The sequence below is a fragment of the Esox lucius genome, chromosome 19 (assembly GCF_011004845.1).
Source record: "Esox lucius isolate fEsoLuc1 chromosome 19, fEsoLuc1.pri, whole genome shotgun sequence".
NCBI classification, from domain to species: Eukaryota; Metazoa; Chordata; class Actinopteri; order Esociformes; family Esocidae; genus Esox; species Esox lucius.
The window spans coordinates 15,464,087-15,490,248 of NC_047587.1; the positions used below are offsets into that span (position 1 = coordinate 15,464,087).

At 42.1% G+C, this 26,162-nt stretch overlaps 1 protein-coding gene and 1 non-coding gene across 6 annotated transcripts in view; one reads left to right on the plus strand and one right to left on the minus strand.

Annotated features, from left to right (window-relative positions):
* The window catches only part of rassf7a (Ras association domain family member 7a), a 44,686-nt gene that overhangs the window by 7,863 nt on the left and 10,661 nt on the right, over nt 1-26,162 (plus strand). Inside the window, exon 1 of one of the 5 annotated variants that reach the window (XM_010883681.4) lies at nt 3,328-3,556. The exons of 1 other annotated variant lie outside the window; for it this stretch is intronic. The gene's annotated coding sequence lies outside the window, so the exon portion shown is untranslated. Of the gene's footprint in view, nt 1-3,327; nt 3,557-12,538; nt 12,881-24,352; nt 24,469-26,162 lie in introns of those variants that run through there. 3 more of the 5 variants (XM_020040499.2, XM_010883680.4, XM_010883682.3) reach the window with 3 other exon arrangements.
* Nucleotides 11,155-11,236, minus strand: LOC114829626. Its single transcript, XR_003777512.1, has one exon. It is a non-coding gene; the product is annotated as a small nucleolar RNA SNORD67 (small nucleolar RNA).

The window sequence follows — 26,162 nt, forward strand, 5'->3', positions numbered from 1 at the left end:
GGTGCTGAAAGCATTCTTTAGAAATGTTGGCCCATATTGATAGGATAGCATCTTGCAGTTGATGGAGATTTGTGGGATGCACATCCAGGGCACGAAGCTCCCTTTCCACCACATCCCAAAGATGCTCTATTGGGTTGAGATCTGGTGACTGTGGGGGCCATTTCAGTACAGTGAACTCATTGTCATGTTCAAGAAACCAATTTGCAATGATTTGAGCTTTGTGAGATGGTGCATTATCCTGCTGGAAATAGCCATCAGAGGATGGGTACATGGTGGTCATAAAGGGATGGACATGGTCAGAAACAATGCTCAGGTAGGCCGTGGCATTTAAACAATGCCCAATTGGCACTAAGGGGCCTAAAGTGTGCCAAGAAAACATCCCCCACACCATTACACCACCACCATCAGCCTGCACAGTGGTAACAAGGCATGATGGATCCATGTTCTCTTTCTGTTTACGCCAAATTCTGACTCTACCATCTGAATGTCTCAACAGAAATCGAGACTCATCAGACCAGGCAACATTCTTCCAGTCTTCAACTGTCCAATTTTGGTGAGCTCGTGCAAATTGTACCCTCTTTTTCCTATTTGTAGTGGAGATGAGTGGTACCTGGTTGGGTCTTCTGCTGTTGTAGCCCATCCGCCTCAAGGTTGTGCGTGTTGTGGCTTCATAAATGCTTTGCTGCATACCTCGGTTATATCGAGTGGTTATTTCAGTCAAAGTTGCTCTTCTATCAACTTGAATCAGTCGGCCCATTCTCCTCTGACCTCTAGCATCAACAAGGCATTTTCGCCCACAGGACTGCCACATACTGGATGTTTTTCCCTTTTCACACCATTCTTTGTCATCATCATTTTCTTCCGCTTATCCGGGGCCGGGTCGCAGGAGCAGCAGTCTAAGCAGAGATGCCCAGACTTCCCTCTCCCTAGACACTTCCTCCAGCTCTTCCGGGGGGAGAGCCTTGCAGCTCAGCTCTTTCTTCACCACGACAGACCGATACATCGACTGCATTACTGCAGAAGCTGCACCGATCCGTCTGTCAATCTCCCGTTCCATCCTTCCCTCACTCGTGAACAAGACCCCTAGATACTTAAACTCCTCCACTTGAGGCAGGCACTCTCCACCAACCTGAAGTGGGCAAGCCACCCTTTTCCGACTGAGGACCATGGCCTCGGATTTGGAGGTACTGATATTCATCCCCACCGCTTCACACTCGGCTGCAAACCGTCCCAGTGCATGCTGTAGTTCCTGGTTTGAAAGGGCCAATACGACAACATCATCCGCAAAGAGCAGAGACGAAATCGTGTGGTCCCCAATTCTTTGTAAACCCTAGAAATGGTTTTGCGTGAAAATCCCAGTAACTGAGCAGATTGTGAAATACTCAGACCGGCCCGTCTGGCACCAACAACCATGCCACGCTCAAAATTGCTTAAATCACCTTTCTTTCCCATTCTGACATTCAGTTTGGAGTTCAGGAGATTGTCTTGACCAGGACCACACCCCTAAATGCATTGAAGCAACTGCCATGTGATTGGTTGATTAGATCATTTCATTAATGAGAAATTGAACAGGTGTTCCTAATAATCCTTTAGGTGAGTGTACTTCAGGGTTTTCTGTTCCCATCTATACATGTCACTCTCCCTACTTGCTGGAAATCAGGGTTATTTTTTTTTTTTTTTTTTTTTAAGTGCCAACTGAAGCTTTGGCACTTCTCATCAGGATAACTTAGTGCTTTAGTGAGAGACCAGTTTCTTTCAGCCGTGGGAAATCCAGGAACAGACTGTTTTCCGTAACCAGATATTTTAGTCAGATATTTTCCATTAGTAGGAAAGCATACCTATTAAGCCCACTAAAATCTAAGTTAAGACATTTTTTATTTTTGAAATTCTGGACACATCTTAAACTTGTATCTAAAGATACTGATCATTGACATTTGGGCATGTTACATTTTAATGGTCATTAGTACATGTTATATAATGTAGAAAGATTAACACATTAAAAGTAGTTTTATAGAAAAATGGCGTTTGTCAGCTTTTACATTAACAGTATGATCCATCAATAACATTGTGAATGCTTAGCTAACAGGTGATGCGCGGTTGTAAACAAACTCCACATGCACAAGGAGGCCACCAGATAGTTGGTGCTAATGTTCAATATGCAACTCAACCAACTAGACAACTTTAGTTGTACTTGACTTTCCACTGGTATAGCCTATACCATATTTCACTTAAAAAAAATTACTATTTTTTTAAATTAAATATTATCTATTGGATCAGTTTACACCTATTGGATCAGTTTACAGTTTACACCTTTTAGGCATTACATTTAACAAGGTACATTTTATTCTCATTGTAATATAATGTAGGTCAGCCTGTGTAAGGTAGGCTGTTTGAATGCTATCAAAAAACACCTATGCCATTAAATACAAAGTTACTGAATAGGCATAATAGGAACAGTGGTTTGAAGTAAAAAATACAGAATAGATCATTCTTTGGTTAAGCTGTTTTAAGTAAAATGGCAATAAACATATGCTGGATACTTAAACACAATGCAAAATATATTGTGAAAATTATTTGTTTAATTTAATTTACACTTTGCTCTGAAGAGGTGATTATTAAAGCTAGCACTAGTGCATAAAACCCAACTTTTCAGTTAGTCACAAATAATTGTATTTAAGTAAAATGTTTATATTTGAATGAATAAATACATGAATCTCCTACTTTAACATTTAGGATGAGTACTTACTCCAAAAACTAAAAGAAAATATATGAACATTTAATTATCTGGGTGTCTTCTACATACAAAAGTTTTTCTGCAACTTCTTAATTGGACATTAATAACTTAATAATGGCAAATCTGATTCTGTCCTTGGTTGAAAAGGTTTGTGGGCTTAATAGGTTTGCTAACCTTAGGGCTGTGCGTATTAATGCATGCGGGCCCTTACCTTGAGCACAGTGAGGTTGTGCTGGTGCTCTCAGGTCAAAGAGGGGGATGGCAGATGGGGGGTTAAACGGGAAGGACAATTGAGACAGGACAGGATCTCGTCTGGTGGCCTCTTCACTGCCTGGCCCCTTTTATTGCAGGCTTCCATTCCATCCCCCATTTCTTTCTGTGTTTCAGTCTTTCTCTCTTACAGTTTTTTTCTGGTATTTTCCTTTAATTATCTTCTTTTTCCCTATCTCTTTTGCTTTCTCCCACACTTTCTCTCTTCCTCTCACACTCTGTGTTATTTTATGCTTAGGGATCGGCAGTCCTGCAGTCATGTGACTTTTTTGTCTCAACACAATCGGCTGTGTTTGTCATTGGTCGATTTTTTTTTTGAAAGAGCATTGGTCTCCAGGGCGACAGAGAATGGCAGCACCACTTAACTTTTCTCTCCTGCCCCCACCTCTCCATTCCACACTGCGCTGAGTGTGTTTGGGGCTCTTATTCAATCTACTGGATCAGGTAGCAGCGTAACATGTGCTTTCGCAGTGACAAGGCTGTTTCTCCCTCTTCCTCTTCTTTCACACGGCCAAAGGGATCCAGACAGGCGGTTAGAGTCTACTAAAGAAGGTGAGTTGTTTGGTTTTGGAAGTTTTCTCTGTGTCTTTTCCTGTTGGTTGCCTTTGTCATACTGTTGCTTACAAAATCCAAGTAATGAGGAGTAGGCATTGAGGTCGTTCTAAGGGCAGATTTCAATAAAAAAATTGAAATCAGTAATCATTTATTTTTTGTTCATTCACATTGTCAGTCTCATGCGAACTGACAGATGAACATCATTATCAGTATCTACATTGTCTTAAGTCAGAGTGCGGCGGACATAATGATGCCATCTGACATGAGAGAATGCTGGCATGTATTAAAAACATTTCCATGGTAACGAAAAGCAAAGAGATCACTCAAGTGTCTAAAGGTGAATGTGGGAGTAAAATTGCTTTCAACTGCTTTTTTTTCCTTATGTATAATTTTTTTGTCAGAACATATAAGATATTTTGTATATATTGCTGATGCGTAATTGTATGTTTCTGACTAGTTTGCTAGCGGTGACACTTCTATGGAAGATGGACTTACTTTAAACCATTGGGTCATATTTGTTATGTCTTGAGACAGCGGTGAGCTGTCTGTTTCTCTTGCTTGGTCCCACAGACAGACACTCTTTCGGCTGTGTCTGAATTACGCCACTTTGTCACATTCTGTCATGGCAACAGTTTTCAAGTGTTGTCCTTTCCTGACTGCCCTTCTCCGATTCCACCAACCAGGCTGCTTGCCTTGTGTTTGGTAACCATGACAATGCCAGAAACAGAGCTCCCAGCCACACCCACAGGTGCATTTTGTCTTGTCAGTTTTGATAGCTGGAGGTTCTCCTGTTACACAAATAGATACATACACACATACACACGCCGTTCAGTCAATCTGACCATGATCAGGATAGTCAATTACCTGTACATAGTTAATAAAGCAGACATACCAGGTTCATTTCAGCCTCTCTTTATTCACGGTGACCTGTCATGTGTGAGAGGTTATCTCATACTGACAGCTGGTTTGATGATATGAGTAAATTTGCATGTCATGGACAAAAATATGATTTTTTTTTTAATTTGGAAGCCTTATTATGCAGAATTGTCTTCATTTGGTGAGTACATTTAAGGGAGGCAAACTGACTGGACTAAGACAGGGAGTTTGAGAAAACAGCTATTCTGTGAAAAGTTAATCTTTCTTTTTTTTTTATCTGCTCAGGATTTGGAACTGTGTTTGTATATGAACTTCCCAAAGCGTGTGTGTGTGTGTGGTTAGGTCTTATTGAACGAATGGGGACCAAATGTCCCAATGAGTATAGTAAAACCAGAAAAAATTGACCTCATTGGGACCTTTTGCCGGTCCCCGTGAGGCAAAAGTCAATTTCTGGCTCAGGGTTTAGGTTTAGGGTCAAACTTACAATTTATTTTATAGTTAGAATTGGGGTTTCTTTAAAGTCCAGGCGTTGTTGGTTAAGTTTAGGGTTAAGGTTAGGCATTACATCTAGGTAAAGTTTAGGCATAAATGTTACTTTATTGAGGTTAAGGTTAGGGTTAGATTAGGGTTAGGTTAAGGGTTAGGGTTAGGTTTAGGGTTAAGTTTAGGGCAAAGTTTAGGGCAAGGGAGCATGCAATTTCTATTTTCTGGTCCCCATGAGGGTAGCTGTACAAACTTGTGTGTGTGTGTGTGTTCAGAGGAAGCTGTGGTGGGGTGGTTCAGGGCTTTATTTGTAGACATGAATGATTAGCTGATTGTGTTGTTGCTGTATCCTGCTGTCTATGATGTCACTGCTGCTGACTGAACAGTCACATTCCTACTGGTGGTGTTAAAGGAAGCCTGGGGTGTGTGGGGTTGCCGTGGAGTCGAGACAGAGAACCCTCCCATTAATAAGTAATCAGCCGCAAGCACATGCATGAACAGTCGTTTATTTCCATGCAAGGGCCATCTACCACAAGAAAGTGATTATACTTTTAGATTTCGGTGTGTTTGGTTGCACTTAACCACTGATTCTGCAAAACCTGCAGCCAACTAGATGATCTGCATGCTAGTTTGTGATGAGCCGTTTTATACTGGCGCTCTGTAAAAAATGTGTTTTGTTGTAGAGATGATAAAATAGATGTGGAGTGGTTGTTCATTACGTGAGAGACTGATAGGAGTCATAGGAGGGCAGATGTGTGGTGGGGAGGGGGGTTGGGGCAATACTGACTACACGCTCACAGCACGCTGAATCCTTTGATCCATGGAAGAGTGATATGTGGAGTGAAGTGAAAGCCACCGGGCCTTATTGTTCTAACAGGTGTTTAGATAGCCCTTTTCCCAGACAGCACACAAAGAGAAGAAAAGGTTGCTTGTTTACAGTATACTGTATGAATCACACAGACAGACAATTCGACAGACAGACGGAGCGACCGATGCGTAGAGAAGAACGGTAAAGACAGAGGGAGAACCAGCCAGAAACAGGGAGTCAGATCCTACATTAGGAGGCCAGTGTGTGTGTCATGGTTAACCCCTGAACTCTGGGCTCTTATCATCTAGCTTGTCCATTACCCCAAACCGGCACTTCTTGCCCTTTCACTGGCTTTTGTCATCGTCAACTCCACCCTCACAATCTCTCTCTTTCTGTTTCTTTGATCATCGGTCTGTCCATCTGTCTGTTGATATTTATATTTGTCTTTCTGCTCCCTTCCTTGTCTTTCTTTGTGCCTGTTTCTGTATCTGGCCTAGTTATGTGTGTGTTCACAAGCGTGACACCACTGTGGTGAGGCGGTACCCCACCCACCACCACGGACAAAACTCCCAGAATGCCGATCTGAGGGTTGGAGGTTGGGGTCAGTGTGTGATGTGAGCGGGCTGTTGACTTAAACCCTGACTGGCTTTTGTGTTCCACACTGAAGGGGTCCATGCATGACTGAGAGAGACAGCCCTTCTCTGCCCTGGCTTTGGGATGACACTAAACTAGTCTAGACTGGATGACAGCCGAGGAAGAGATACTGTACAAGCTATAAAGTTTCCTTCTCTCTTTCCTATTGTTTACCTGGTATGAATCATTTTAATGCAAAGACAGTTGCCTGTTGAAAAGGTAGGCCTATGGATGAAAGATGAGATTATTATGATTTCCAAACGAAGCTATTTAATAGACCTACTACATAATTCCTTGACTGAGCTAGTTTTAATGGCAAAAAAACAAAACAAAGGCTTTGTTTCTAGCTTTTGCTGCATGTGCTATTTTAAGATGAAACCGGGCAGAGCTACAATGCTGGAGCTATAGTTCAAACCTGACCATAATGATACTCCTTGGTTATACTTAGCTCTGCTAGGAACAAACAAAGTATCCCTACTACCTTGGTTTTTCTTTACTCATACCACAAACCCTAGGCCATGTCAAGAAAAATGCAGTACTTAGTGTGTTGTTGTAGTTATCAGAACAGTACATTTATCCAAGGACTGATAAAAAAAAAAAGGAGAAGATTAATAACGCACTTATTGCTTGGTAGCACCCTGTCCTTTTTAAAAAGGGTTTCTCCTGTTCGTTCCTGTTATTTACCACTCTGTTTTCCTGGATGTTCTAATCTGTGTCTGTCAGTCATGTTCCCACCTGTTGAAGGACGTTTTCTGGGAAACAGGGGAACAGGACAAGAGGGAGGTCTAACCATTGAAGTGGGGGAGGGGAGACGGTTGAGCTTTAGACTTAATGCTATTCAAGCCTGACGCTGAACAGCGAACAAAGAACCTATCGGCATGAGTCCCCCTCAGCCCAAAACCCTCAACTGGACTCACCGGGAAAGTGCCAGTCTTATTATTCTTTCATCATTCTCGTTCCTCGGACAGTTGACACCTCTTCCTGATTTTCCGAGCCTGCTCTGCCACTTGCCTACTGGTCTCTATTCTGTATAAAGTATGTCTCCTTCAAGAAGTGATTGTATTAATGTGTTCAGAATAGGGGCAGTGAAATGGTGATCTAAGGAATGTTCTGTGCTGGGGCTTATCAGTGAGGGAGGACATGTTGCTCTATTAGGTTTGAATGAGTCAATGAAGCTTTTTAAGCTGTCATCCTTTCTATGCCAACTTTCTTTTTGCCTTACGGCTTCCTGCAGGGATGTGGGGGGTGTTCTTCCTCGGGTCAACTGTGTAATCATTTAGAAGGGTAGGGGGTGGGGAATCGGGGGAGGGATGAAGTGATGACGAAGGGAGGTTTGGAGTTAGGGATGTACCTTCAGGAATGTTTGGAAGGTGTCAGTGTAGAATGTGAGATTACAGACTAATCCTTACACCGCACAACTCAAATCCAACCTGCCCCAAACCCTCCACTCTCCCTTCTGTCTGTTTGGCTACGTTTAACCTTTGAGATTTCACTAGTAAGTAACCTGTAATTCTAGGAGAAAAGACTTACAATATTGTGTGTTTAGAACATTAGGTTACTTCCCATTTTCACCTTTTGCTTTTTTTCACAGTGGCCCCTAGCAACCAAACCTCCAGGGTAATCTCTCTTAACTGTGGTTCCTCTCAGAAGTGGCCTACTGCGTGTTGGTGTTAAAGGGTATTTCCGAAATCTGTTGTGGCTCTCTACTCTCTACTAAATGTGCCAAAAGCTTGTGTCAGTGGACAGATGTGTGAAATGTGGGCAAACTGAGGCCTAGACTTGTGTAAATGGTTGATTGGAAGATAACAACACACCCATCCTTTTGGACATCAGTGTAATTGTGTCTCTGTTTGTGCAATTGGCTTTTTTTCAGATTTAATGTGAACGAATCATGCACATTTGTTTAATATGCCCTCCCAAACATCTGCTCTGACAAAGCATTTCTTGCTACGGAGAGATGTCTCTCCAGGTAGATAAATGCACCTTTCTATGTTTATGGGTACGTTTCATCAGGCAGGCACTGCAGGTATTCGTAAGGGCATGGAAGGACTGGGGCCTTGTGACCTTTTAAGTCTTGTATGTGACAGCATCCAATCCATTTGTTTTCAGCTTTCATAACTACTTCAACTGAAATCTTACAGTGCACTGGTATTCACTGCACACTGTATCAGGTTTATTTGTCAAATGTACCGAATAACACAGTGTCATCCTGCAAAATGAAATTCTTGTAAGTAGTAAGAATTAAGAAAAATATTTAAGCAAAATATACAGCAAAAAATATAGTGATAATATACATAACACTGAAAAGCTAGCAGCAATGGGTAGAAGTATGAATATTATAGATACATATGAGTGTAATATGCTTATGAATGGCAGATGAGAGGGAATATTCTAGTGTACATTGAAAGTACCTGAAAAGACATCAGAGCATCTGTTCTTGTGGGATCAGTATGACCATGGATCAGTGTTGTCGGTTGAGGAGCCTCATGGCCTGAGTGAAAAAACTGTTTATGAGTCTGGAGGTGTGTGTCCTGATGCTTTGGTAGCGTCTACCAGATGGCAACAGTGTGAACAGACCAAAGCCTGGGTGGCTGTGGTCTTTGATGATGTTCTGTGCTTTCCTCCGACATCGTGTACTGTAGATGCCTTGCATGGAGGGGAGATGGCAGCCGATGACGCACTCCGCAGACTCCACCTCCCTCTGGAGGGACATGCGGTCTGCAGTGGAGCAGCTGCCGTACCATGCAGTAATGCAGCCTGAAAGGATACTTTCAGTGGTGCACCTGTAGAAGTTGGTGACAGTTTTTACAGACATGGCACATTTCTTGAGTCTCCTCAGGAATTATAGACATTTTTGGGCAGTTGTCATTGCCACGTTTGCTTGCCTGGACCAAGTGAGGTCATCATACTGAGAAATTTAATTTGGAGGCTCACTCCACTTCTGCTCCATCGATGTGTATTGGGGCAAGACCCCCCTCAGCCACTTCCTGAAGTCCACGATCATCACCTTAGTATTGCAGATGTTGAGAGAGAGGTTTCTGTCCTGGCACCATGTAGCCAAGTTCTTTACCTCCTCTCTATAAGTTTTCTCGTCATTGTTGGAGATGAGACTGTATTTTAATCTGACACTCCTTCCATTGCAGTAATTTAGGTGATGTGAAAATGTATACAAAACATTTGGCTAATCAATCTGCGGTTGCAATGTCAGAGCCAATGAAGAATTTTCTAAATGTTCCTTTACTGGTGTGTGTTCTAGAGCAACCTATCAGTTTTGGGTAAAATGACCTGTCTTTAGGATATACTGTTTTGGCACCATTTCCATGGTTTCAGACATAGGGGGCGGAGTCAGCTGGTCACTGTAAGACAGGTGTTGAAATGTGTCATAGTAGTTCTGTACATTTACAACATAGGATTGAGAGGGGGTTGTACTACGCAGTGTTGTTTAGAATACTCTCAGACACCGAATCAGAATAGCTGCCCCTCGGTGACGTTTTCCTAGGTCTCCAGAGGAGATGAAGTTTAATCTTCATCCTGGAACAGCATAGTCCAAAAAAAAATTTGGTGCTCTGTTTTGACTTTGGAATCCTTTCCATTGATGTGACAGTTTATACCCATGCTGAACTGGGGTCAAGTATTTCTAGCCTGCTAGATGACCTGGGAGCAGAGCTCAGAAGGTCTTGTTTGTATGCTGATTTGATTATGAGTTGATTTTAGTGCACATTGGTACAAAAAAGCGTCTAAAATATAATCTGACTGTTACTGCACAACTGCAGTCACAACGGGTGTGTAAACGGATGTGAATTACCAGGTTGTGGAACAGACTTGCACACTGCATTGCATTGTTCAGAGGGGATTCTCTGCTACAAAAGAATAGGGTATATCCAAGAGAGGACCAGTGTCTTTTTAAAGGGTCTGCTCGGTTGAGACCCACTTGAGTATCGCTGATCTGCCCTGGGGTTTCAGGCGGGGTTGGGGGAGGGGGGCATGGAGTGTGGTAGAACAAGACCCGGATGAAAGGTAGGATTACGTTATGAAAGGTAGGATTATTACTCTGATTACTGTAGGAACTCCTGAAGGAAGGAACACTGTTGAAAACTGATGCGGTAAGTTTGTTCTATGGCGAGTAAGAACTCAATGCTAAGGATTTGAAATATTACCCAAACAAACAAATGAATGAGACTCACTGGAAGCCCTGCCTTCTACAGACATTCAGATTAATATCTGCTATTCAGCACTGCTCTTTAGTGATATTGTACCTCTGTCCCTCATTCAGGAGACAGTGGTAAAATATTTTTTGCCATAAATGCACGTAACATAAGGTATGCTTGTAATACGAATTGAATTTATACAAATTATGTTACACAATTGCATCTTAGTATGTGTTTACACTTCATTTTAAAAGCTTGTAACATTTAGCACACAAGCACAGACCTACATTTATAAACGTGCTAAACTAAGCTGGCAAGCGCAGATCTAGATGCACAAACTTGCAAAATGTAATTCCAGATTTTGAAGATCAAACCTGCGGCTGAAGCCTTTTTACAACCACGGTGCCCACTGTGACCATTTTGAAAAGTTTCCCCAAAACTGAGCTCCAAATCATTTTTAACTAACATTTACAGTAATTTAGCAGGTACCCTTACCCAGAGTGACCAGAGTAAATATATTTTCATTCTGTCTCCCTGTGGAAATGGAACTCCCAGCTAGCAACATGCTTTACTCACTGAGCTACACTGGATAACTGGATATCTGATGAGCAGTGCACCCTACAACACTGTCCGTTCATCCCCAAAAGAGATGACCCCTCTGCACATTATTATGACAGCATAGATACTGGGAATGGAGACAGGGTCAGAGGACGCTGTGTCCCCATCATAAGATACCCCCAGACGCGGCAATCATGCGGGAAATAAACATAGTCCCAAACCACCAAAGGGTTACCAATACATCTCGAACCATCAACGAAACAAGGCCAAATACAGCCCACATAGTTCTCCCGTACCACATGAGACCAATGGGTTGAAACCCAGACAGAAATATCTCATCAGTGATTCAACCCACTTACGTTAAGTATGTTGAAAGCTTGATGTGACATGATGCAGCGTGGGACAACGGTAAGCCAGTATCTCCCCTATGATGGCATTGGAGAAAGGATGTTGTTGTGGAAAGAGGGGAGGGTTGTCAATCCAGTGCCTTGCCATTCACCTTCATGCCCCTGGACCTGACTACACTCAATTATTGACCCTTTAGAAGAGATGAGTCTTCAGTAAAGACTTAAAGGTTGAGACGGCGTTCGTGTCATACGGATCAGTATATCATTCCACAAACATGGAGCTCTATGGGAGAAAGCTCTGTCTGCAGCTTTTAGGAATGATTCACTGTAAAGTCAGGGTTTTGACATGTGCTCTCTTCTAGAGCACATGTCACCTAGGCGGTAGTTGTTTTGTAACAAATGACTTACTAAAAAGGAGCAGGCCTGACATACATTGGTCATGCAAGTCTATCTGTTGTGTAATATTATTATTATCATTATTACTTCCGAAACTGAAACGACAAAGTTTGAATGTTTGGTTGAGTGTGTGTTGATCACTGTGCAAAAATCCTTGTTTGTTTAGTGTGAATGTGTCTGTTTGTTTTCCGAACCTCAGTGGTCAGATCAGTCCAAACTCTTGGGTAGAAGGCGTACCCACTTTTCAAACACATTCATGCTCACACACATGCACTTGGTTGTGGGAATATGATCTAATTTCAGGAAGAGAACATTACCTGAAAGCCTAATTTGCATAGTCAGCTGTTCATGTGACCAGAGGCCAGAAGTAGGAAGTCTTCCACCTACGGACGCACAAACGCGTGCGCGCGCACACACTCACTATTCTGTAACCTTGTCGCTTTATTGAACTCAGCGGTAATACGTAACACATTACATATTACAACCTTCGGTTGGTGAATATTTAGACATTTTATTTGAGCAAATTACTGGGTTATTAAAGGAAAGAGAAAGCCAGTAAAGAGTAGAGAAGAGTTAGAAAGAATGCAAAAAGGAGAGAGAGAGAGAGAGAAAGCGAGAGAGAACACTCCTCTACTCCCAGTACCTGGAGAGGGGAGGGGCCTGCGCTGTCAGCAGTGTGTCAGGGCGGGGTGAAAGAGGGAGCGACAGGGAGGGTGGGTTTCTGTATGAGAGAAAGACAGAGGGAGGGAGAGAGAGGGAGAGCTCAGCAGTCTCTCAGATCTTTGCTGTGGCGAGGACACCCAGGAGAGCTGCATTCCTGAAGCAGCCAGTGAACTGGTGAGACGGCAGAGAAGCGGTGAGAAGGACAGAGACAAGGAAACAGAGAGAAACATAGGAGTTGCCGCTGACAGATCTTTTTAAGGTCCAGCCACTGTGTCTGACTCCAGCTGGACTTCACCTCCTCTGACACCCGCTCCCTCCCTTCCACTGGGGCTGAACTTCCTGATCTCTCGCTCTGTTGCTTGGTGGAAGGAGTTGAATTCACCTGAGAGAGAAGACATTTCCCCACCTGGTGAGTGTGACACCTCTGTGTGTGTGTTTTTCACTGGACGTTTGTGTCTGAACTTCAAATGTGTCAGAATGAGTTGGAGTGTGTTGGCAGTGTCCCCAAACCGACTTCTTTTCAATGTTCATGTTGTTGCTAGGCCTCTGTAGCATAGCATGGCTAGAGTAAAACCTAGGGGGAAACTGCCTGGCCTGTGTGTGTGTGTGTGTGTGTGTGCGCACTTTTGGGCAAGCGTATGTGTATGTATGCCTCTGTGTTTGAGAAGGCATGATAAGGCCAAAGGCATATCTTTCAGAGCTTGCATTTTACAGTCTTTTGAATGTCATGAGCAAAGTCTGCCGTCTTCAAAGCTCATGTAACTGTTAATGTTTTAAACATTCTCAAGGTGTGTGCGTGGGTGTGCGGGTGTGTGTCATTATAGGTCCATTGTTGTAGTCCTGGCATGTCGATTGATTAAAGGGCCAGGGAGATATTTCCTGGCTTGGGGATGTGTGTGTTTGTGTGTACAGGTCTGTGTTTGTAGTGTTTGTGTGTCTGCATGGGATTTTATTACTGTGTGTTGTGCGTGTGAGTTAATTGATGTGCATTTGAGTGTCTAGATGTGCGCATATTATTGTGTGTTTGTGATAGTGTGGTTATGGAAGAGGGAAGTTACTGTTTAAACATATCACCTTTATTATCCTCTTGTGTGTGTCTGTTTGTTTGGGTTTTTCTGAAATAAAACACTTTAATCTGTCTACTCAGTAACATCTCTAAGTTCCTCTCTTATCTAAGCATAGTACTGTATACCCACATTCACTCGCAAACATACACATTTCAGGTTTTATTATCTTCGTAGGGGGTGCCAACATTCTCCTAACCGTAAACCAGAAAAACTCAACTTAACACTAAAGGGCAAAATGTCCCCTCAAGGTCAGATTTGTCGTGTTTTTTAGTCAGGGTGTTTTGGTCATGACCAGGATGGTAAAACGTACAAACAACAGTCACATTGGGTTTGTTTAATATAGACTGTGGTCGCCGTGACGTCCTTTTTAATGGCCTTTTACTGCTTCACTACACTGATGGAGAAGCAAGTCTCTTTCTCATTGCCTCGTTTATGAAGTGTGTGTGTGTGTATGTCTGTTTGTAATGTATTGTAGATTAAACTAGCGGAATGCATTTAGTTATATCTCTGACTTGCATACAAAGTATTCTCTCTCATATAACCTATTTAGATTACAACAATTTAATTTTAAATGGCATTAACCTAATTTGTAGATACCATTTTTGATTCACACCAGCAACGATAAACTCGTGCTGCCCCGTGAGGCGCAACACATAGGCACGCAGAGCTTTGGCAAGACCCCTGATCTGGAATGACTGTGAACACAATATGTTCTTTAGCTGGGAACTAACGTGGTCCTCTGTGTCAAACAAGTGATGTTACTGGTGATGGAGCTGGAAGGACCTACAGAACCAGTCTGTGTATGTGTCTGAAGTGTGTCCATGTTAACCTTGTATGGTGATGTGTGACAATTGACATTTTCGCCTGTCTACGCAAAAAAGACGGAACTCAATTGTAAATATGGTAACAAGTCTTGTTCCTCTAAATACAATGATGATAGTATAAAAACTGTCTCATGCCCTGCTAGTTCCATGCAACTCTGGCGTTTTCTTCACTAAGACAATTTTACATGGCTTTGAAATGTTTGACCTGTGCGATAACTGGATGGCACAATAACTTAAAGCTTCTTGTTAGTGTTTCCTGAAACAAATGATTATTTCCATTCAGTCAGGCAGTTCAAGACAATTGAAAATGGAAAATGCCAGACATTTGGGCTGTGGTAATTTAGTCTGGCTTGGTCAACTTTGTGCCACCTGAGAACCACTAGATCATAGGTAAAACCAAGTGTTGTCACCGTCAGACTACGTAATGATAACACACACACACCTCAGGATCTGTTGCTACTGACAACAAAGTCTACCCTGGGTGTCGTCAGCATTTCCACTGCACTGTCAGCTTCAGCCCTGGTCCTGTTTGTTTCTTCTTGCTTCCTATGTTTCACCCTGACCTGTAGACTCGACGTAGTTTGTTTGTGTCCTGTCAAACCTCTTAGCCTTGCACTTCTTCGTTGGCCAGTCCAACTCTGATCTGTCGAGTTCATACTGTTGCCAAGTGGCTGTGTGTGTGCTAACATGGACATGTCCATTGAGATGTATCTACTCAACAGTATCGTGTGGCCGTGGCAACGCAAACATCCCACAATCCCCTGGGAGAGTCATGTGACGCTAGGCAGAGTAGACATAGCGACGGGGTGTTTGAGGAGACATGTTGACATGTCTCTTATTAGACTGTAAATAAGGCTGAAAACACACACAGCAGCCTGAGAGTTTAGACGCCAATCAGAAAACAGGAAAGGTTTTAACATATGACTCGAAGAGAGTAAAGGCAGGAGTTTTGGGCAGAGTTGGAAGACGTTGCCTTAAATCGAGGTCTGTTGAACTACGTGACCATCCCAGATGTATGTTAAAGTTTCTTCCTAGAAGAATGAACACATCTACCAAACAAGATCCAAGCATAAGCGACGGCATGATATCCTCCTGTCTTACCCTGGTGTCCTAGTGACCTGCAGTCCATCACAGTCACCAACGGGAGAGTTGTTGCTCAGACCAGCTACTCTGTGACGCCATCTGCACACTCAGGAGATTGTCGCTTTGAGCAGGTTTGTCTCTGGTTCAGAGATGCGCGGACCACGTAACCCCTCAGCACATTCTTCTAATCACAGACTCAGTATTTCCCTGTGGAGATGAATGGATAAGGCCTTGTTGTCGGTGTTTAGTTGGGGCTGGGATTTAACATTGGCCTTTTCACCGAAACATGTTAAGTCCTTGAAAAATACTACTCTGAAGGGATCCCCTTGTGCCTGGTTCTCAGGAAATAAAGATATCTTTGGAGAAATGAATCTTAACAACCGGGTCAGTGTGAGCTATAGATCCCTGGTGTCTGTGTGTGTGTGTTTGTGCGGGATAAAGGGTGGTTTCTGTGGCTGAGATAGAGATATATGACCCTGTTCCAGTAATGTGTCTGGGATAAGAGGAATCCCAACGTAAATCTAAACCATTCCACCTCCCCTTCTACACCCATCCACCTGGAGGGCGATAATCGTCACAGTTTAATGAGAGATAGAGACACCTCCACCAGTCTATAAATCTCTATTAATGAGTGGCCTTAACCTTTCATAGACCTAAACCTAGCTGATAGATCTGTGGTTGACACAGACTCAAGTCAATACTACATTTAGCATCCATAAAGACAACGCAACCTTCAGCATCCATAAACATACACATCCTGTCTCTGAAAGAACACCCTCTGCCCTCCAGCCCTGTTTAAGTACAGATGTTACCTGAAGCACACACACACACCCACACTCACAATCCACATTCCTATGTTGTGCTGTATGTTATCCCACAGGGCCAGGAATGTGGGAGAAGCCTGTCCCTCCCTGGGTCAATATGAAGTGTGTGTAATAGCAGGTTTGCATACCACTGACTTTAACCATGGTGCCTCATGTTAATCTATAACACCTGCGTATTCCCCGACAGCGTTGGTGGACTGCAGTATTTATTGCACTGCCCCAGGTTAAAACAATATTTCCCTAGAGATGATATGGAGCTACTGTAGTTCCTCAGAAACTAAGATGGGTTTAAAGCAGGGGTGGGCAATATTTTTCACTGGGGGGGCACATTGAAAATGCCAGAGAGCATTGTGGGCCAGACTACTTTTTTAACCAACATGCCTAAAAGACACACAACTTAGCTAACTCTGTTAACTTGCATATTATATTTATGCATATTTATTTTCCATGCAACACCGTTTTCATAATTGAACTTAATTTACTTTAACATTTATTTATTTTTTACTGTTATTATGGCAGGCAAAGGCCTAAAAAAATCCCTTTTTAGGGTTATTACTTAAGAGTAATGTTGCAACACACATTTGCCTTAAAACTTAACTTTCAACTCAACAGAGTCCGCTACATTACATAAGGTGTAGTGTATAACAGTTATATAGGTATAATAGTTATTAGGGCAGACATAAGTCTATGAAATCACTTCTCACTCAAAGCAAATGTTGTTATAATTGCCGTAATCTAACTTCATACAGTATATTCCAGCAGACCAGACCCAAGAAATCAACTTATAGGGCTACTCACTCAATATGAACAGGAGAGCCTCGTAAGGGCGTTGACAAGTGAGGTGAAGTCAGGACTAATTTCTATTGAGGCAGTGTGCGGTTCTGTTGAAGCAGTGTGCGGTACTGTTGAAGCAGTGTGCGGTTCTGATGAAGAAGTGTGCGCTTCTGTTGAAGCAGTGTGTGGTACTGCTGCAAGTTGTTCATCAGTGAGGCTGCATCTGCGCTTATACTTGATGAATTGTAGCATCGGGTGACAGTTTTTGTATTTCGCTGGATGCTTACTCTGGAAGTGCCTCTGCAAATTGTACTCTTTAAAAACTGTGACGTTAGCTTAACATATTAAGCAAGTTGCTTTACCAGCGAAATAATATTTTCCTGTCAACAGTTTTTTAAATACCCTGCTTTCGTTATAAACATTTCTTAGTCTCATTTCTAGAGATCGCTAGCAATCGATTGCGTATAGTACGTACAAATGGTAACTTCCGCGCGTGGATTGTGGTGCTGGTCCCTACGTATCATAGCAACGCAAATACCTTGTTTCAACTTAAAGGTATTTTAAACAGACAGTATGATACTGCTGCACTTATTACTGGGAGTGCCACGGGACTTTTAGGTATTGTGCGTGACCTCGTCAGGTATTTTTTATTTTGTATTATTTTGAAAGTTTTGGACGTATCGTGGGGCGGATAGAATGACTCAACTGGCCGGATCCAGCCCGGGGTCCTTATCTTGCCCAGGTCTGGTTTAGAGTGAAACAGTTTAATTTGAACCAGTGTTGCTCAGTTTATTATTGTTACTATAAATTGCATCCTAGCCAGGTTGAGAGACATGGGTTGAATGCAACACTGTGCTTGTCTGTCAAAACATTCCGAATACAAGTCCCTGTTTTGCATTTGGAGTCATATTTGTGTTATCTGTCCAGCTCTGTATGCACACCTGTACTAGTCTGGTCTGATCCTTAAAGACTCTCCAGTGGTGTTTGGTTTTAGATTAGGGACAACTTAGTACTGGACTTTAACATAAAGGACATATACAGAACATAATATCAAGGAGAACCAAAAGGATTAAATATTGATGGCAGTAGACATGGAAAGAGCTTTAAATTACTAATGAGACCAGTTGGACACACACACACACACAAAGACAAACAGATGAGACTACATCATGGCTCCAAATGTAACCATCAGTGTAACCAAATTATACCAACTGTTAGACAGTTGTGACCGTTGGCAAAACGTTTGCCATGCCAATGTACCTGTCAGAGCTTGGCAACAGTAGCCAAAACAACCTCTGACAATCTCATTCAGAATCTAAGCTTTAGTGTTCTTGGAATGCTTTCTTCATTTTCCAAGAAATGGGCATAAGAGAACAAAAACTCACTTCATCTTACAAAAGTAAGTGTTTGAATGGAAATGTACAGTAGTAAATCCTATAGAGAGGATTTGTTCATCAAAGGCTCATCACTGCCAGATTTTCTCAAACTCTCAAGTGCTAATCACATTCTTGAAAATGTATTAAAAACCTAGGGACAATTGTAAAAAATAAATAATAATAATTCATATCAATTAAAATGACTGGGAAAGTTTGAACAGGGGAGCAAGGCTTTTTCCTGAAAGTGATCACAGAATTAGTCTTTAGAATGGCCTTACTTGGACCTCTGTAGGCTGTTATAGAACTGTCATATGTTAAGGTAAACAATCACAACCATTAGAAACATAATGCAGGATGTCCCTCACCTATGGTAGGTGTTGATCATTTTCAGTCTGGAGTGTGTTGCAGATGTGTTGTCATTATTTAGGATTAAGACATATTGAGCAAGGTCCTGGGAAAATATTCATATTTAAGAGGGACAATTTGCTTTCAGGCTTAAAAATTCATGACAGAATTCTGATTGACTCTAACTTGCTAGTTAATGCCTTGAGGATGAGCTTAGTTAAATGTTTGTACCCCATTTAAAATCTCAAATAGTGTCTTTAAATGTGCTGTTTGTAAACAAGCACTATAGTATATATATTTTTTTATAACTGTGATTTCAACATCACTAATGGCCTTGCATACATAGGGTTGTCTATGAATTTGAGATTTATATTTCTCCAGTTCCATCTCGTAGCTTTTTACTGAAACAGGACTGCAGAGTAACACTTTATTTTTTCAACTGCAGATCGCAACTTTAAAACAGGATTAAAGATCTTTCCGATATTAGATTAAATCAATGACTTTGGGCACAAACAAACCATCACCATATAATCTGAAGTTCTCTCTGGGTGCCATTTTTTCTCTGCTCCCCCAATCCTTTTCTCAGTGATTCAAATTCAACCACTTGTCCCATCTCGTTGTGTTTGATCCATTGTGTGTTCTACTTGTGTGTGTGTTCTACTTGTGTGTGTGTTCTATTTGTGTGTGTGTGTTAGTGTTCTACTTGTGTGTTTGTTTTCGTGTTCTATGTTTGTGTGTGTGTGTGTGTTCGGGTTCTAAGTGTATGTGTGTGCGTGTTCAACTTGTGTGTGTGTGTCTTCTATGTGTGTGTGTGTGTGTTCTATGTATGTGTGTGTGTCTTCTACTTGTGTGTGTGTGTGTCTTCTACATGTGTGTGTGTGTGTCTTCTACTTGTGTGTGTGTGTCTACGTGTGTGTGTCTTCTACGTGTGTGTTTGTGTGTGTCCTACTTGTGTGTGTGTGTTCTACTTGTGTGTGTGTGTGTGTTCTACTTATGTATGTGTGTCTTCTGCTTGTGTGTGTGTGCTTGACCGTGAGCGTGTGCATGTGTGATCTCTCTGTCAGGCTAGAAGTAATGCTGAGTCAGAGAGTATATAATTACACATAATATGTAGGTGCCCATAATCAGTTTGTGTCTTGGTACCTCTTCTAACAATCCAGTCTCCTGTAGTCTGTAGAACTCAACAGACACACCGATCATTCCAATACTCCCTCTCCCTCTGATATCAGTGAAGGGTTTGAATAACATTGACTAGACTTTTCTGATTTAAACCCCACTTCACATAGTCAGGTCAGTCATGTTTAGGAGGCAGCAAGGAAATGTGATTATCTGACCAGTCACCAGCAAGGTGAATAATCTGCATCTCTGAGTGAGGCAGTTAACTCAAATTGCTACCTGTATTTTGTTTTGTGTATGATTATTAGAGTATTGGAAAAGGTAGGGTTTCAGTTTCTGAAAATGGGCAGGGACACTTAACTTCAAGAGGGAGCTTGGTTCTACCAGTAAGGTACACGGACAGAGGTGTTTTGACTGGGCTGAGCGGGACCTGCCCTTCTGTCGCAATGGGGCAGCCCAGAGACCATAGGTTGCACAACAAAGAGCTTGGGTAGGGATGCTGTAATGGCTTTTCCTTTTCTCTAGTTTACAGAATACAGTTTAAGCCTCAGTGGTGGGGCTGAGGAACTATGACCAAGCCATTTATTGTCTTTATTTGCCTTTAAAACATGACAGGTTACACAGTTCAACAAACATTTCTTTCTGCTGCCCAAAACTGGGTTTTATCACGCCACCGAGTAAACGGAATGCGAAGGAATCCGACTCAACCAACCACTTGAGAAGCAGTGACCCTGCGGACGTGGTGGGACTCCCTACTGAGCTAGTTAGAGCACCAGCAAACCGAGTCTTCCCATACGAGTTAGTGGTTATGGTAGGGGTGTGGCTTCTACTGAACGGTATGCGATTGTGTCTATATGTGTTCAGACTGGAGCAAAATGAATTACCTCGAGGGCAATGAAGTTAAGTGTAAAGCTTGTCGTGTAGATGAGTTTTCTGCTGGATGAGAGAACTTCCACTGACTGACTCTTACTCTTGATGATGACAGGTCAGCTGCTTTGTCAGTATTGCTGTGCCTGGCGTTTCACATGGTTAGAGGTGAGTTCCTAAATGATGTGATGATGTTGAGAACAAGGCTGTGGTGTCTGGCCGCAGGTCTGATGGTCTTGTCTGTCAGTCTGCCTCAGTCGGTCTGTTTGCCCTGTCACATTGTTACCTGGTTAATAATCAATGACTCGGTTAAATCTGTGTGTTGCTGCTGGTTTGTAGGAATTCCAATAATTGAGTTATACTCTGTACTATGCATAATTTCAACTGAGTGAAATTTAGCTTGACAATGTCTGAATTTCAAATCTGCCTCTTCATATCACGGGGCTAAAGAGAAGCAAGTGTCCACAATATTATCTAGCCATTAAAATATTGTAGACATTCCCTTGAGCATAGATTTGATATATAGTTGTTGTTACTGTTGTGGAAAATAAATCCACAAAAATTGGGGATTAAAGGCTTCAGGAAGCCAGTCAGTATAATGGGTTGATACTTACGTCCGTAGCACTGAAGTGTTCTACTACAGTATATTAGTGCCTGAATCAGCTTATTTAATTTTCTGATGACTCCCGCTAAGTTATTAACATCTGAGTAGTGCTACTGCTGACAATCAAACACGCACTCGCACAGAGGGGATATTTTTCAGAGGCTCCGTCGGCCGGTCACATGTGTTTTGGATTTGTTCCAGAGAAAAATATTTGTCAAATGAAATGTGCTGCGAGATGCATTATTCATGAGTTGTTGCTGCGCTGCGTTCGCTGGGAAACCAGGCAACCGCTCAGTGTAATTAGCAAGCTGTGTGTCTGGAGAGGCTACAGCAGACTGGCCCCCTCCTCTGTGCTAGAGAACAAGCAGCGACACACACTCACAGCCATACGCACTGGAGAAGAAACTCCCTAACACATGGTGAGCGTTGTGCTTTCTCATGTTTTCTTAGACTGTTTTTGTTGAAACGTCTTTACTCCCTCGTCCCAGACCATAGGTTAATCCGTCTGAGGTGTGGTCCTGTTGAAAGGCCTTTATAGGGCTGCATGTGGAGGATTATTTCTTTTAATTTCTTCTTTTCTTTTCCCTCCAGGGCATGTGACCACTCCTTACTCTCTACTGCTACAGTCAGCTAGTCAGTCAAGCAGCCAGCCAGTTAGTTATTCAGTCAGTCAGACAGTCTGCCAGTCAGTCAATGCGGCTCTGTTGGAGGACACCGCTCAAACTGTACATCGCTCGATATAAGAGCATCTGCTAAGTGACACACACACGCAACAGCTACAGCGAATAATTTCTCCATGTGAACACTTGATGTGGCCTTCTGCTTACTGTTATGTTTTGGGGCAGTGTAACATAATAATGTTTTGGGGTTGTGTAACATTATCATGTTTTGGGGCAGTGTAACATCATCATGTTTTGGGGCAGTGTAATACATCATGTTTTGGGGCAGTGTAACATCATCATGTTTTGGGGCAGTGTAACATCATCATATTTTGGGGCAGTGTAACATCATCATGCTTTGGGGCAGTGTAACATCATCATGCTTTGGGGCAGTGTAACATCATCATGTTTTGGGCCAGTGTAACATAATGTTTTGGGGGCAGTGTAACATCATCATGTTTTGTACAACATAGATCCCCATACATAGGACCATCTTGGAGAAGACGTGTTTAGTGTGATTTTATGACGCAGTAAAATGCGTTATAATGGTTTTGAATTGGGACGTTTGAGATTTCAAGGTCTTCACTCTTGTCTATACCCTCCCCACGCAGTGTGAACCATAGACACACACAGCATATTTCATTTGTATTTTGTTAGTCCATTCTGTTAGAGATAAAGTGTTGCATGCAGGCATGATGCTCATAATGTTGCAGTCACCCTAGCCAGGTGGAACTGAGCTGAACAATGGAGGGAAGGAAGAAGAATGAAGGGGAACAAGGGATGTATAAAGGACAAAGTAACGGTTTTATTACAGTGTTATCAGCCTTCCACGCAACTGGTCATAAAGCAGACAGCAAGACAAGATCAACAGAACCAACAAGGCCAGTAATATGTGTCAAGCCTAACAAACAAAGCAGCAGGATGTGTTAAACATGTGAGTGTCCATTGTGACAGACTGTGTTGTTCTATGTCATGAATAGGAGCAGTAATCAGTATCTTTCTGGTGCAACAGATAGAAAGACCCGGAGGCTAGGCATGGTACTGCCAGGAACCTCTCGACACAGTGCCATATGATCAGAATATGATGCGTGTTGTGATACTGTGTAACTTCATTTGCGATCCCATACTGCAGTTTTGTTGAGATTTCAATTTACATTGCTCCCTCTGTCTATTGCTGAGGGAATACATGGGAAATATGGAGAAAGAGACAAAGTGTTTGGAGATCAATATCAATATCAGATCTGCAAAAATCTATTACCCAGGGAACTTGATGCATATGAGGCCAGTGTGGTTGGTGTCAGCCTGTAAGTCTCTTCCTCTGTCTCTGTCCGTGGGGAGGCTGGTCATCAGGCCTGGCTGTGCCCGTCACTGGGGCACCACCCACTGTCCTCACCGCTACAAAGGCACTTATTATCACACTGTTTACTTTAGGGAGCTGGGGCGATACCTCCACAGATGCTGAGACATGGTATATGTGTGTCGAGGAAAGTGCGTGTCTGTGGCTCCATGACAACGTGTTTGCCTGTGAATAAGGATAATAGTTAGTTTTTGCATGTGTTTTTCAGAGAATGCAAATGTATTAGGAACTGTTTGTGTCCTGTCTGAGTACACTCCTGCCTTTGGCCATTCTTCTATCCTCTGTGTGACTACAGTAATGTAATATCTCCATTTAAGTGTCAGTTCAAGGGCTTCATTGGCATGGGAAATAATTGTTAGCAGTAGATTGCAAAATAAGATGAATTATATGAAAATTTATAAAACAACTTTGTGAAACATACATCAGATATGCTAGTTAAACATAACACCCACACACACGTTTCAAAAGGATGAAGACATGTTATCCAATTAGCAATGTACAGTGTTTTAACAATGTGAAAATACTATGAAGGGCAAAGGGAAAATAAAAACATAGGTAAATATTAGATTTACAGTGTTGTATACTCTCTACTGGTTGACATTGTGTCATGGCAACTGGTCACTATTCTTTCTGCTGTGATTGCTCATTGCACAATTTTTCCAATGGGATGTGTGATTTGTTTTCAAGTTATTGTGATTCTGTTTGATCTGTTGGAAATATGTGGTTATACAGTTGGCAGGAGATTAGGAATTGCAGCTATGTTTCCGCCTTACTTTTTGGGCAATGTGCACTTAGCCATGTTTGCTTTCGGAAGCCTCAATACCAAGGCCATTGCTTAGTTTGTACATGATCAAGGTTTTTCTTCATGTTGAGCAAGTCTCAGTGTTCTGGTATTCTGCCACTGTGTACTTTGCGTTTAGGACAAGGTAGCATTCCATTTTCATTTTGGTTGATCCAATGTATCAAACAGTTCTCTTTTAGTTTTCTAAGAACTTGGTTGGTACTGTGTTGGTCTCCTGGGGCCCTGGGTGGTCCGTTTGTTAACAGAGCTCCAACACCGGCGTTCTAATGAGGCTTTGCTCTAGGTTCATCTCAATACTGGTAGACACAAGCTTTTTTTATGGAAGGTTTGAAAATATATTTCCTTTAAGTGGGTGTGAAATTTAACACCTGAATTCTGGATTTAGGTAATTAGTGGGCATAGTGTGAATTATGCTGTGCAAAAAATATTTCCTATCATACTCTGTGGATTTCTCTACGTAGTGATACAACATTATGCATGTAGAGTCTCAAAGATGTGTTTAATTTTTCTGAATTATTGGTTGGTAGACCCCAGGCATAATTTCCATGGAGTATTTTAACCAAGATGCCCACTGGGATGTGAAGCGTTATGTTTTTTATTAAGGTGTATTCCCTTCTTGCCTTGTTTATCAGATCATTCACAGGCTTGTTGATGTTACTTGTTGTTGTTGTTGATGTTTGGTTTCAGGTAAGTGTACTTTTTATACTCTGAAATAGACTCTAAAAACTTTCTGTGTAAAATAGACAGCCTAAAACTCTCTGTGTGGGTTTGCATGTAAATCAGTACCTGTAGTTGGGCATGTTCTGAGGTGTTCCCCTGACAGATAAGACCCTGGACTAGATTAGCATGGACCGCTACATTTTGTATTTTAGGGTTATCTACTGAGTGAGTGTAAAGCCAAAGAAATGTGTGCTGATGGTTCCTATGCTTGATAAGATGTTATCAGGCGGGGAGAATAACTTCTCATTATTCACCTTATTCACTCCAAGGACCATCTATGACTAGAGTTAACCTTCAGACCAGACTAGACCTGTCTGAATGTCAGTTTTGTCCCTTCCACTGGTATAATAATGAGTGTATACAGAAGGCAGCAAAGCTGGAGGCTACTGGCTGAATCCAGTGTTATGGACATTTTGTTTGCATGAAAAGTCCCAATTTTGTACCTCAGAAGAGCCTATCTATATGCAATGTGTGTCCATTGCATGTGTTTGGGGAAGTTAAACCCCGAACACATGCAATTAAGTATTGTCAGGTTGGAGAAATAGCTACTATTGTGGATGTTACGTTTTAGTTAGATATATTAGCACAAAGTCTGTAAGTTTGTAAGTTTTATGGAAAATATTATAATTTTAAAGAAGAGGCTTGGCAGAACACAACAACAATGCTTCTAAAAATATTTTTTCTGTATTACATTGTAAGCCTAAAATAATCAATTACATAATTACAGATTTCTTTCTGCACCCCCACAGACCTTATTGATAATTCGGGAAAACATTGGTTTCTTTTAAAATGATTCATTTTGTTTTGGATGCTGAGATTGAGCTTCATGTGGAATCTGTCTTCTTTCTGTTGACCAGAGACAGGTTGGCTCAGTGGCTGGATGGGTGGCGATGATGAGAGGCAAGGGAAGGACACATGCCTGTAATCACTGCCTCTATGGGTTGATCTGGGCAGAACTGACATTAAAGAGGATGAGCAGAGCAGCCTAGGATGGGCGGATATAAGGGAAGGGGTCGGCGCAGAGGTTTTTTGGGAGGTTTTTTTCTGTCTGTTCTCTGGGACCTGTGGGTGTGGAGGGCCTGGGTGGATATTAGTGTTTTTGAAAGCCATCTGGTTGCTTGGATAGTGGTGGGTGGATGTTTCTGAACATCTGTGAATGGTGTGCTTGGATCCTCCACACCCCGCACACAGACACACAGTTAGTCAGGCCTGGAGACGCCACTGGAAGGATGTGGTACAAGTGCGTGTCAACAGCTAAAAACACATTTTTGTT